This window comes from Hibiscus syriacus, unplaced genomic scaffold (genome assembly GCF_006381635.1).
Source record: "Hibiscus syriacus cultivar Baekdansim isolate YM2019G1 unplaced genomic scaffold, ASM638163v2 tig00110333_pilon, whole genome shotgun sequence".
Lineage (NCBI taxonomy): Eukaryota > Viridiplantae > Streptophyta > Magnoliopsida > Malvales > Malvaceae > Hibiscus > Hibiscus syriacus.
In genome coordinates this window covers 217,163-230,802 of record NW_024062689.1, presented here as the reverse complement: position 1 = coordinate 230,802, position 13,640 = coordinate 217,163, and the positions used below count along the sequence as shown (strand labels likewise).

Sequence of the window (13,640 nt, the reverse complement as noted above, 5' to 3'; positions counted from 1 at the left end):
GAAATGCATAAATAAAAGACTAAAGAATGAATTTGAGTGATGATTATTAGGTCCAATGTTTGTAAAGATTAAGAAAAAGGGATTGGAGGAGACGGAGTAATAGAACTTGCTTTTATGCATTATCACTTGATTCAAATCGGTAATTAAGGCATGTCTCATTTGAATTCTCCCCAGTCCCTACTAACTAATCAACATGCCCAAACCTCCATTTTATTTTATGTAGAAAATAGACCAACAAACCCCACCTGAGGCATTGGAAAAGTCTCACTTATTAGCCCCAAGGGGGGAAATGAAAAGAGAAACCAACGCGATCGACGCCTATTATATAGGCTAAATTTGAGTTTAATATTTTTTCTAATAAAATATCAGATCTGATTTTTTTATTAATTCAGAGTGATGGTAAGGTACTACATATTCAAAATTCTTATTAGTTATAAAAAAGACACATTTTGCAGGATACAATTGCATGAACGTCTTTTGGAAAGAATAACACTTTTTTTTATTGTTGAAATCACTAATAAATTTTGTAAGATCTTATCTTATAAATATTTTAGTCATGGTTTAAGAGATGGATCCAACTAGAGTTTTAGCATATAGTAGTATACATTCGACCCACATGAAGGCTGCAAAAAACAAAGTGAGAGTGTGGCACTTGCATCTCGCCCATTGTATTGCATTATTATTCTTGGTGCTGTTTTTGTTGCTGCATCAGAATGTTTTGTGAAGGGAAATAGGAGGAAGGATGGTGCATTATTTAAAGTGAGAGATGATGCAGGTAATTGCTGGGTGGGTGGAGAGGAGTGTGGGGTGGTCGGCCCCTGCATGTGTTCAGCTGCAGCGCGTGCCACTGTAACGTGGGTACATTTTGTCTCTCCTCTAAATATCAGCTTTTAATTATTCTTTTGTTCTACTTCCATTTTTTTAATTCATGTGTGAATTTTATAATTAGTATCCCGTGGACTAAGAACAATTAATGGTGGCACTTCACCAAATTCGACCCATGCAACTAATTAAGATTGCTTAATTTCCATGCAATTCCAAACTTGCATGAATTTCAATTTGAGATCAAAATGTTGTCATGATATCAACAGGCGCCTATACAACAAAGTAAAGATAATGTAATATTAGTTTCAATATGTATATTAAGGTAAACTAACAGCAGAGTCAAAAACTTTACAAGAAGGGTTAAAATATACCTTAAAGTGAAATACAAAGGAATAAAGTTTTGAGTATTGTCGACATAAATATTTTGTTTACTCATTTCTTTGAACTATCGATTGTCTTTTGTTGATATTTTCAAAGTTGATAACTGGCGGTCGAATTGATGGAGATAAAGTGCAATACAATGGGATGGTGAGTAGCGTGGACATGAATGGACTGATCCCTAACCTGTAATAAAATCTACTATTTCCATTTAGAATGTCGTCAAGGTAATCATATGCTACTAATCAATGATGCTGCCGTGAGACTTAATCTGAAATGGCGACATGCCAACGAAGTTGCTGTTGCACGACTTGATTTAGCGAAGGGGATAGGAATCTATGTATTATCTTATATTAAGGGGATAAATTTATAAAATTTTAAAAGATAATATATTATTAACAGAAAATATTAAAAAATATCAAAATTTAAAATATATATCGGGGAGCGCCCTACCAATACGTCGGTCCATTCATATATGTATATATAGGCTTCTCTTCATATTTCATTGGTTACACCGCCTATATCATAAAATATTTCTCTAATTCACACTCTCTCGTCTTCCTTTTACTATTTATTTTGAATGTCTTAATTTCTAATATGATCTGATTCGATACAATCTAATGTACCCCAGTTTTAATTATTTTAAATATCAGAGAAAATAAAACTATGTGTCAATGGACAATCTCAAGTCCCTCCTGGATTCCGATTCCATCCCACCAAAGAGGAACTCCTGCAATATTATCTCAGGAAAAAGGTTTTCACTGAGAAGGTCGATTTGGATGTAATTCAGGATGTCGATCTTAATAAGCTTGAGCCCTGGGATATCCAAGGTATATATATTTTACATGCAACTACTGATTTATATTTTCCACTGCCATTTACTTTACCAAGATTTCAATTTATATGTACTCATGTATGTACCGTTGCAGAGAGCTGCAGAACTGGAACCACACCTCAGAACGAATGGTACTTTTTTAGCCAGAAAGACAAGAAGTATCCCACGGGGACCCGGACGAACCGCGCCACGGCTGCCGGGTTTTGGAAAGCGACGGGTCGCGACAAGATCATTAGTGGCGACGGCGACCGGATCGGGATGAGGAAGACTTTGGTGTTTTACAAAGGACGAGCCCCTAATGGCCAGAAATCTGATTGGATCATGCATGAATACAGACTAGACGATAACATTGCTGAAGCAAATATCGTAAGCCTATAACCTCAAATCTTCCTAATCCCCCCTCGTTCGTTATGTTAATAGCATTAACAGTTCATTTTTGTTTGAGTCAAGGTCTCGAATGGTATGGGGGAAGGGCCACAAGAAGAGGGATGGGTCGTATGTAGGATCTTCAAGAAGAAAAATCCCCACAAAACCCTAGATAACCCTATTAGTTCATCTCTCAGTGCGTTAAATGAAGGAGACTTGGAGAAGATACTTGAATACATGGAAAGGAATTGCATGGAAGACAGTAGAGCCAACAATGCAATGAGTACGAGATTCCTCGGTCCCATAGAATTGGGCAGCAACAACGTTTACCCGGCCGAGTCATTCACGGAACAGACAAGCCTAGGGTGCCCAAACTGTAACACCCCCAACCCGTACCCGACCCGGATATGAGTCAGAGATACTACATTTACTTTAAAACACAACTCTTAACAAATAATAGTAAAATATTTGAACTTATATTAAGAAAATACGATAATATACATATTGTAATATAAGTTTACCAAAATATTCAGAGCATACACAACTTAACTCTTTAATTACATGCCAACTGCCATTTACATAACAAAATGACCTACTGATTAAGTTGCTTCTGATCTGGTGGTTGCAGGAGTAATGTTGTCAAGCTGCTTCACCTGTCTCGTCTACTTTCTCGGATCCTATGTGTGAAACACTCACACGCTAAGTCATCGACTTAGTGAGGTAATGTAATAATAATAACAAGGCAATGTAATGAAAATGTCATAATCATATGAAATGAGATGCAAACATGTACTTAATCAATGTAGTCTACATCATCAATATCCATACCTGTAAGCGTATGACTTTAACATTCATGAATCTGTATTAATAAGTTTATTGGCCCATGATATCATATTGAGAACCTAAGGTATCTGAGTAATGTGAGGTTGTGCACTATGCTGTCACCACAGCTCGTATAAATGCACCGAAGTGCCGCGTAGAATTGCACCGTAGTGCCATATAATAATGTCCATAAGGACCATATAGAATTCCTTAAGAATCATATACATATGCTAGGGATCACATATGTGTCTCACCAGACTTCACACATGTTCCAAAAAATAATATATATATATATCCCGAAGGACCGCGTAGAATTTTGTCCCGAATGACCGCGTAGACCCTCTACCCTTGGCATGCCAACTATACCTATAGTTCTCATCTACATAACATGGGCTTTTACATTTCACGTAGTCTATATCGCGTAGACATGTAAATTCTTACCTTTTCACATAGCTCATAACTTTTCTTGCATATTCATGTCATATAATGCATTTTATATGAATTCATGTCATGTCTCATAATACAAAATATGCTCATATGCCAAGATATAAAATCTAGACTTATCACAAGTCTAGAATGGAGTATATTTCTATAATTATGCTATGCATATGCACTCACCTATATTTCTTTGCCTTCTCTTCGATCGATCCTACTTGTAGATTGTTCCCGAACTCGTATAGGCTCGGTATCTACATAAACATAATTTTCAAGATGATCATCAGATGTCTATGTCTTGAAATTAATCTTTAATAGCTTACCAATTTAAGGAATTAATAGTTTAGTCTTTCTTTCTTTTCTCTTTTTTTTTTACATGGGGGAATCGGTTCCCCCCTCTGGGGGTATCGATTCCCCTCTAGCATTCTGGAAATTCATATTCGTTGAGGGGGTATCGATTCCCCTTGAATGGGTACCGATTCCCCTAGCCCAGAAATCCTATTTTGAGCTCGAAAATCATCTCATTTCAGCTCAAACATACCTATTTCACTCCCCTTTAATACTCTTAGCTTTCATACACTTACTTAAACTAATTATTATCCATTCAATACCTCTAAAACTAAAAAAACTAATCATCCATATAGAATTGAAGAATCTTACTCAAATTCCAACTTGTTCTAATTTCAATTCTATTACCTCATACTTCTTAATTAACTTATTGACAAGTCAAAAATCTTATTCAAACTTCAAAAACTCATCCATATCAAAATTTCATCTAAAAACTCATTTTCCAAATCTATACCTAAAACACTTATCTTGTTGCCTTAATGTCATATAAGCTTTCCTTTAGCTTATATAACATCCAAACTTCCATTTCCAATCTAAAAATCAAAGAAACTACCAAGGTTCAGATTCTTACCTTAAACTTGGTCTTCACGTTTGGAAGAAGAGAAGAGTGAAGATAAGAAAGAAGGAAGAAGAGATGAGAGGATTCTGGAAACATTTGTTTCCTACTAATGCCCCACGTGGGTTATAATATAACCCCTTAAAATTTTTAATTATTATTATTTTTTCCTTGCAAATGACCATTTTGTCCTTAAATTCATTTCATATTTACTAACAATTATTTTTAACCTATATATATTTATTCTACTTTAATCACCAAATTCTGAATTTTTACAATTTAGTCACTAACCCGTTACTTAGGATGTTACACAAACTCCAGCAGCTGCCAATCCATGTTAATGGACAATGAAATCACCAACTCGCTTTACAACAATGAATGTGAACTCACCGGTTGGGAAGCATTTGATCGGCTTGTAGCTTCTCACCTCAATGTCAAACAGAGACATCTTGGCAATTAGCTTGTTTCAATGACCACACTATATATGCTAAAATATAATCAATATATCATCTAGTGTATAACATATCAATTGCCCCCATATATATATATATATATGCTAATATATAATAGTTGCTAATGTCAGAAGGTTGAATTACTACAGCAGTTATGTGTGATGAATATGTTTACTTTGTATTGACTATAAATAATAGTAAAACTAATTCTTAGATGGGGTGGTATTGTGTAACCCATCATCTTCACATAATCAAGATGCCCACTAATTTCATAAGTTTATGGATATATTCATTGATGGCACAATTTGGGTTGTTTTGTCATTTTGATTATTTTTTGTTGGTTGGAAGATAAATTCACGTTTAGCGCACCAATTGGTAATGATATAATTTGGATTATGATTCATCATTTCTGATTTAGATGAAGAATTACGATAAATATTTTTTCGAATATCAAACTTTTCTCTCTCATAATATCTTTTTATGCTATTCATCGTCTTAAGTTCACCATCTTCACAAAAAGTTATAGTTTACAATTCTCTACTTAAATTAAAAGAGGTGAACCATCAAGAATTGTTACCATATCTAAATTGTCCCATCAAAAATACTAAAAATTAGGAGTTGCTACTATGGCGTCAAATTGTCAACATGGATATTTGCAACTTAGAATTTACCCCAATACAGTTGTCCGACACTTGAGCCACCCCAATGCCATTGGATTTTGAATTCATGTCTTCGTCTTCCCTAACATCACCCTTTCCATCTCTGATACTGATCTCGGCCCCTATGGATTTGACACTTCGTGACTCGTTCTCAACTCTTGAACCATTGCCCTTATTTTGAAGTTTGAGATTAACTAACTTGTGCAAAAAAAATAAAGATATCTCTTATAAGATAAAACTGCTTAAAAATATAATGCAACATATGTCTTTGTAATTGAGCAGTCCTAGAGAGACATGAAGTCTTCTTAAAGTCGCCAGAGTGTTGGTGAAAGTAGTCTTCAAGTTATATTTGAAGAGACCAAAATACTTAATTCAAATATAGTAACACCTAAATTTAACTAGTTATAAACAATGGGTCTAAGATATCATATACAACCTTTGAGCGATGCAAACATTCAGATTATCTATTTTTTTGATAAATAAAAATCACTTGTCAACCATAATATAATTTATGTCATAGAATACGTATCTTAATGCATTTAATACAAAACTTGGAGTTCCGACATAACAAAATGATCTATAAGAATTAAAAATTTAGGATTATGACTGAATACAAGTAATGTCTAAATGAATATATATGCCCGCTAAGAGATTACTATTATATTCTATGACCCATATAAAATAGGGTTATTTCACAAAAGTAGTAGGATCAAGCTTTTACCCATATAAAATTATTGAATACTTGTTGCTTTTGTCCAATAATCTTGTCGCAAATATGTTTTCATCATGAGATATTCATGATCTTTTAAGTTTTATTTGATCACTTAATTCGATTGTTTTTATCTTTATGTTTCATTGTAAACTATACAATGAAAATAATTATCATAAACAAAATAATTAAATCATTCACCCTAAATTAGTATCCCATAATTATCTTTTATTTTCATAAATTATATAATGTCATTGAACTTATATATTTTTCTCTTTAATCAAGTTATGATTATATATCTATAAATGCAATTATATAATGTATGAATTGAATAGCCAACATATGAGTCATCAACTTACTACATTAAGATGTACTCTAATATATCAAAGCATGTACGTCAGACATTCATAATTATACATTTACTCAAGATTAAGGTAAATATATTTTTAACATTACAAATGAATTTAACATATAAAAATATTTTAAATTAATTCATTTTAGATTCATTCAATATATTTTTATATGAGATAAATATAAATAAAATTTTAAGAGTATATATAATAACATAATTTTTTATATGAGATAAATATAAATAAAAATTTAAAAATAAAAAATTAATAAATAGAAGAAAATTCAAATTCAGAGTAGAGATTTATCTTCCATAACTATTTATCTTCTTTCCTTTTCCTCTAGATGTTTGGAAATCGGGAGTTTATTGCCGTCACTACGGCTTTGACAAAGTAAACATGAATTGACTGAGACGTCGAAGCCGAACGGGTTTCGTTATTGAATCCGTGAAGCAGGCTCCGATCATTATCCTCTCTTTCTATAGAATTAGTATATATATATATACACACACGTATCAGTTTGGAAATATGTTTGGATCGATATAGTTTATTATTTGTTATATTATTAAATTAAAATTTTAAAAATGGTTACATAAATTAATATAATATTTAAACTACAAAAAATTCAAACTCTACCTTTTAGAAATAATTTATTAGTGTACAAATCAAACGATCCTAGTGGTTATCCCTTAAGATTTCGCGTTTGAGTACCACATATACCATGAATAAGAGCGTTTGTTGTCAAATTATTGGGAATTATCTTTAAACAGATATTACCTTATATCGACTATAGATTTATAAAAAGAATAATTGATTAGTATACTACTAATTATTATATGATAATAACAAAAAAAATTCTAACCATACATGTAATTTTCTACTTTAATTTTCATTTTCAAGTAAACATGACAAAATTATTATTGTTATAATCTTTAAACTGTAGAGTAAAATAAAGGGTAAAACAAAGTTTCATTGACTTTGATGGAAATTGTATTTATTCTTATAGTTATAAAAATACCTGTTTATTCCCTGAATTTTTATAATGAATTTATACTTCATCGGTTATTTATTTATTTTATTATTTATTATTAAATAATTAAAAAAGATAATAAAAATCTAATTAATGATAAAATTATGTTTGTTATTAATAAATAAAACTATAAAATACATTAAAGTCTAATATGCATATGTTAAATGATTTTTTTATAAATTCGGGTTGAATTCAAGGTAATATTTGTTCAAAAAAACTATCAACGGATTGATAATGAATGCTCATACCCTTATCATTGCTCAAATTTGGAACCTCTAGGGAAAGTAACAAATCTCTTAATCACTGGGTGAGAAGTTACAAAAGTCTAGCATAACTAAAATGATTATCTAAATTTTCTTTTAAAATTTAGCCTTAAGGGATAGTCTAAGTGTTATTACTCTTTTTTTAATTTTCTTTTAATTCAGATATAAATAAAATATTCTCTTCGATTTGATTTTTTTTTGCATATTCTTGAAGAGTTTGATTTTTCTATTTTTATAGCACGGTTTTCTCCATGGTTATGATAGTTTGGTGTTTCATTTTACTTTCATCATGACACATCCTGTGATCAGGAAAGGTCGACAATCTTTCATAGTTAGATATCATTTTATGGTAGTTTGTTGATGCATTTAAAATTGTTTGCAGAGCAATTTGTCATATTGATACTCTCAATCTTCATGCCTACATTAATATTGTGTCTATGTTTGGCTAGAGATAAAAATTATTGTTTGTTTCTAGATTTTGTGAAATATGATACATATATTTAAGGGAAGATTTTTAGTTTTTTTTGGCTCTTCACACCCTTAAATTTTCAAGTTGGAATTATGTTATCTTTAGTATACTTTATCTTCTTCTTTAATAAAAACATGATTTTATATATTTTTTAAAACATAGCATAATTTAATCATAATTTCAACTTAGTTAAATCTTTGTTATTTTATAACTAAAAAGTGAAAAATAAATAAATAAATATTGATAAATAATAATATAGGTATAATTGTCTTTGTATTTAGTCTTATTAATGTATTAGGTAATTTTACATCATGAAAGTTACATTTCTAAAAATAATTTATTACATGAATCAATCACTTTTACAATATTCATATGTTTAAGCTTATATGGATGAGGCTACAGCGTACGTCGCATATCGCAACATACCACTAATGCAACGTACCGAATCACACCACTAACTAAAATGTCCTTATTAAGTAAATATTAAAAGGGTAAATTATACGCTTCGTACTTATACTATCATTTTTATTTCTAGTTAATACCTAAACTTTATTTTTTTCAAAACCATTAACGACAATGCTGATGTGACATGTCATGTCAATTTTTTTATTTTCCATGTCATTTTTCTATTTTTTGTCAGTATTTTTAATTAATTTTATTCAACCAATTAAATGATGGCACGTGTCACCAACTATGATGATAAAATAAAAGAAAGTATTCTTGCTCTTGGCATAATTTGGACCTAAACCTCTTACATGAAATGCAAGGCACTCAACAATTGAATTAAGCTAGTCATTTATGTTAATCTTACCAGATGGTGTATTTAACTTATATAATAATATCACCACAAAATCAATATTTTTGATGATTATAAAATTATAACATATGAGACTTTAAATTAATGATTGAAAGTTTAATCATTCAACTATAATACAAATCTATTTTTTATTATATCAAACTTAATACTTACTTGTATCATTATTAAACTAAAGGATAATTTTTCACTTTATTTGGAAATAAAAATAATTAAATAATTACTTTTATGTATTTATTGTAACACCCTAATTTCCAGGCTAATAGTTTTGGGTTTACCCGAGAGGCATGTGGATCCTGTGGATTTCATAATTTAAGTCGTTGGGCTTAATTGGGTTGGAATTAGGCCCAATTAATCATAAAAAGGAGATTTTTTAAATTGTAGAAAGATGAGAATGACTAAAATTATTATTAACCCATTTTTAAAAAGATGAGAGATTTTATACCTCTTTTCATCTTCTTTTCACTTTCTTCATTCTTACTTCTCTTCTTTATTCTCTTCCCCTATAAGTGACATAGCTAAGGGTAAGTCCTTTGAGCCATTTTCTACTTCTTTTATGCTTCATTTTCATTCCAATCCCTCCAACAACATCATATTAATGATTCAAGTCTTGGATTATTCCTAGCTAAAGAAAAAAATAAGGGTTTTCATCCAAATCACAAAGGAAATGATTGTGGCTAAGCAACGAGCTTCATTTCAAGATTCAAATAGCAAGGTAGTGTATTTCTAATCCTTTGTGGTGTTAAGGCTTTTATAATCATGAAGTTTTATTGAGATTTGAGTTTTTAAGCATTTCTAGGCTTCATGCTTGATTTCATGATTAAATGACAAAATTGATGTAAAAAAGGTGTTTTTATGCCACTTTAAGACCCTAAGTAACTTCCTAAAGCTTTAGCACATGATTAAGAACCAAACTAAGACATTGAGGATGATTTTTGAGTGTTTTCTGAGCTTAATAAGATATTTCTAGGTTCGAGTATCGATATTGTATGAACAATATCGATATTATATGAACAATATCGATACTAGATGAATTAAGACGAAAATTAGGGATTTTCAGCTGGGAGTATCGTTACTACTAGGGAGAGTATTGATACTGTAGGGGCAATTAGTAATTAGGATTAGAGACCCTTCAGAGGTGTTCTCATGGCGAGACCCTTAGCATAGGATTAAGGAAAGTGTGAGACTCCTACTTTAGTGATAGAACAATTGACCCTAAGTAAGTAACACTTGCTAAAATCATGCATGTACCTACTGCTTGGTACCATATCTTTAGCATGCTTGTGATTATGAGACTCTTAATGCTGCTCTAGATTAGTTATTATACTACTGGGCTTTGTAAGCTCAACGTTAGGATATTTTCTGTTCGCAGATCAGCAGCTAGAGCCGATCGTGGAGCACTGCCACAGTAGGACTTCCAACATACCCTTCAGAGTATTGTATTGTAGCTTTAGTTGGCATATGTATTCATAAGACCCTTATTATTATATTCATATTTATAATTCTGAGTTTTATAAATTTGGTTTTAAATTATGTGTCACGGAGCTCTGATTTATAAAATGTTTTATAATTGTTATTTACGTCTTTTATGATACCATTCAGTATGTTTGAAATAAAAATAAACAGGTTTTGAAATTCAGGAATTGTATCGGCGGCCTAATGTGACAATTTAGGCTCATTTGGGTTTAAGGTGTTACATTTATAAAATTTAAATTAAATTATTCTAAAAATTTAATTTATAATATTACAAAGATATTTTAAAATATTTTTTAAAATCATATTATTTATTTATTTAAAATAATTTTAATTATTTATTTGAAATAAGATTATTTTAAATTATCTATTTAATTTTAAATAATATTGTATGGAACTAAAGTGATAGTTGATTACTAAACATATAATTTATCCTAAATTTATATTATTTAAAATAAATTAGATAATTTAAAAATAATATTGTATCAAATAAATAATTATTTGGATTTTTAAAATAAATAAGTATTTTTATAATATTATAAATATACTTTTCTATAATTATTTCATATAATTTTTATAAAAATATAACAATTATTTAATTATTTTTTCTAGATAAAGTAAAAATTCACACTATAATTGAGTAACTATGCTTTCGGTGATTAATTCAAAGTGTCTCATATTTGAATCTTATAATTATCGAAAAATATTAATTTTGTGGTGATATCATTATATAAGTTAAATACAAAATGTGGTGAAATTTACTCAAATGGATGGTTTAGCTCAATGGTTGAGTGATATTTCTTATGTAAGATACTCAAGATCAATTCATACTAGAAGAAAGAATGATTTTTATCTTTTATCCCATAGGTGATGACACATTTCATTTGCACCTAATTGGTTGAATAAAATTAACTAAAATATACTGAAAAATGATATAAAAAATAAAGTTTAAATACTAAAATTAAACAAAAGTGATAATTTAGGTACAAAACGTGTAATTTATCTTTAATAAAGACAATTTAATTAGTAGCACATTCTGATACGTCGCTTTAGTGGTGTGTTGCGGTGTGCGACGTGCTACATAGAATTTTCCTTATATACTCACATTAGAAATCTTATAAGCTCAGACACTATTTAAGATTTAGAAACCCATCAACTATTAAAATCGGGACATTTACATGTTCTCTAACATTTTTTTGTTGGTATAATAATAATTATCATAATTATATCTTACAATATTCAATAACTTGCATAGTATTGAAATTTGGGTTGGATATATTATGCAAACTTGGATATTCTTAACAACTGGGATGAATCTTGTCATTTTCTCTTGTGATTGGTGTAGAGTTTTGTATTTATATATAAATATGTTGCTTGCTTGGTAATAAAAATTGAACTTATTCAAACAAAAAATAATGAGAAATCTATAAATTTTATTTAGTTCATTACAATAACAACCTGACAATGTATATATGTAATTACATTTCCATTAACTAGAAAAAATAAATGAAAAAGAGAGAAAATAAAGAACTCCACAGGCCACAAATTGGAGATGGAGACATCAATCAATGGGAACCTTCACCCGTTGCTTATGAACTTCATCCTTCCAAGGATTACCCCTTAATTCATTCATGGGACTCGACCTAAGAGCTCTCCAAACGGCACTGTTACATTTGAAACCCGACCCGAATGCAATCTACCATACCCTGTCTCTACCCGAGACCCGACCCATAGCCTCCATGTAAGCCAATTCATACCACAATGAGCTGCTTGAAGTGTTTCCGAATCTATGAAGAGTCATCCTTGAAGGCTCCATATGCCAATCAGTTAACCGCAAATTCTTCTGTATTTCGTCCAAAACGGCCCTTCCACCCGCATGGATACAAAAATGCTCGAAAGCAAGCTTGAAATCGGGTATGTAAGGCTTAACTTTAGCTTTGAAACTCTTCTTTCGAACGAGGGTGACGAAGAACATGAACTGCTCCGTGAATGGTAAAAACAAGGGGACCCAAAGTGGTGATATTGGTTTTCAATGCGTCTCCAGCCACAGCCATTAGTTCACGAGCCAATGAAACGCCAACGGTTCCTTGTTCATCCTCTCTTTGGTAAACGCAGTTGTAGTGTTTGTCATCCGCGCCTTTATGGGTTCGAACCAAGTGGACGAGTTTGTACTTGGACACATCCTTGTCTCGTGCCTTATTCGACAACAGCACGGCGGCTCCACCCATGCGGAATATGCAGTTGCTTAGCAACATGGACCGGTCATTTCCGAAATACCAATTCAGTGTAATGTTCTCGGTGCTTACCACGACGGCGTACGTGTTGGGGTTGGCTTCGAGGAGGCTTTTGGCCAGCTCTATCGATATAAGACCGGCGCTGCAGCCCATTCCTCCAAGGTTGTAGCTGTTGATATCTGTACGTAGCTTGTAATGGTTCACTATCATGGCGGAGAGAGATGGGTGTCGAAACGATTTTTTCTCAAAAGTGAGATTTTGAAAACACATTAATTTTTAATTTACATCTTTCAATTGATTTTTAATTTAAAAACAAATACGATTTAAAAAAACCTCTCGTTTCAAAAAATTTTAGATTTCCTTTATGATAAAAAAACAGTTTGAAGAGTCGCCACCGATCCTTGATTAGGGTGTGATTGGGCACCCAAAAATGTTGTCATTTTAAATAAAAATTACTTTTAATTAAAACAACAAATTGAGCTCTGCGTTACCAAAAAATGAGTTCGGGAGTCGGTTACGTGTGAGAAAGGATTAGCACCCCCACAATGCCCTAAATCGGTACCTAGTCGATTAATTAATGTCTTTGCAATGAACTTTAGAAATTCGAACTTAATTTGACTTTTGA

The 13,640-nt window shown here is 31.2% G+C and overlaps 2 pseudogenes; one reads left to right on the top strand and one right to left on the bottom strand.

The window, feature by feature from the left end:
• The first annotated feature begins 568 nt into the window (after positions 1-568).
• LOC120120185 lies at positions 569-5,063 on the top strand (annotated as a pseudogene).
• A 7,279-nt stretch (positions 5,064-12,342) lies between these two features.
• Positions 12,343-13,225, bottom strand: LOC120120184 (annotated as a pseudogene).
• Between the last annotated feature and the right edge of the window lie 415 nt (positions 13,226-13,640).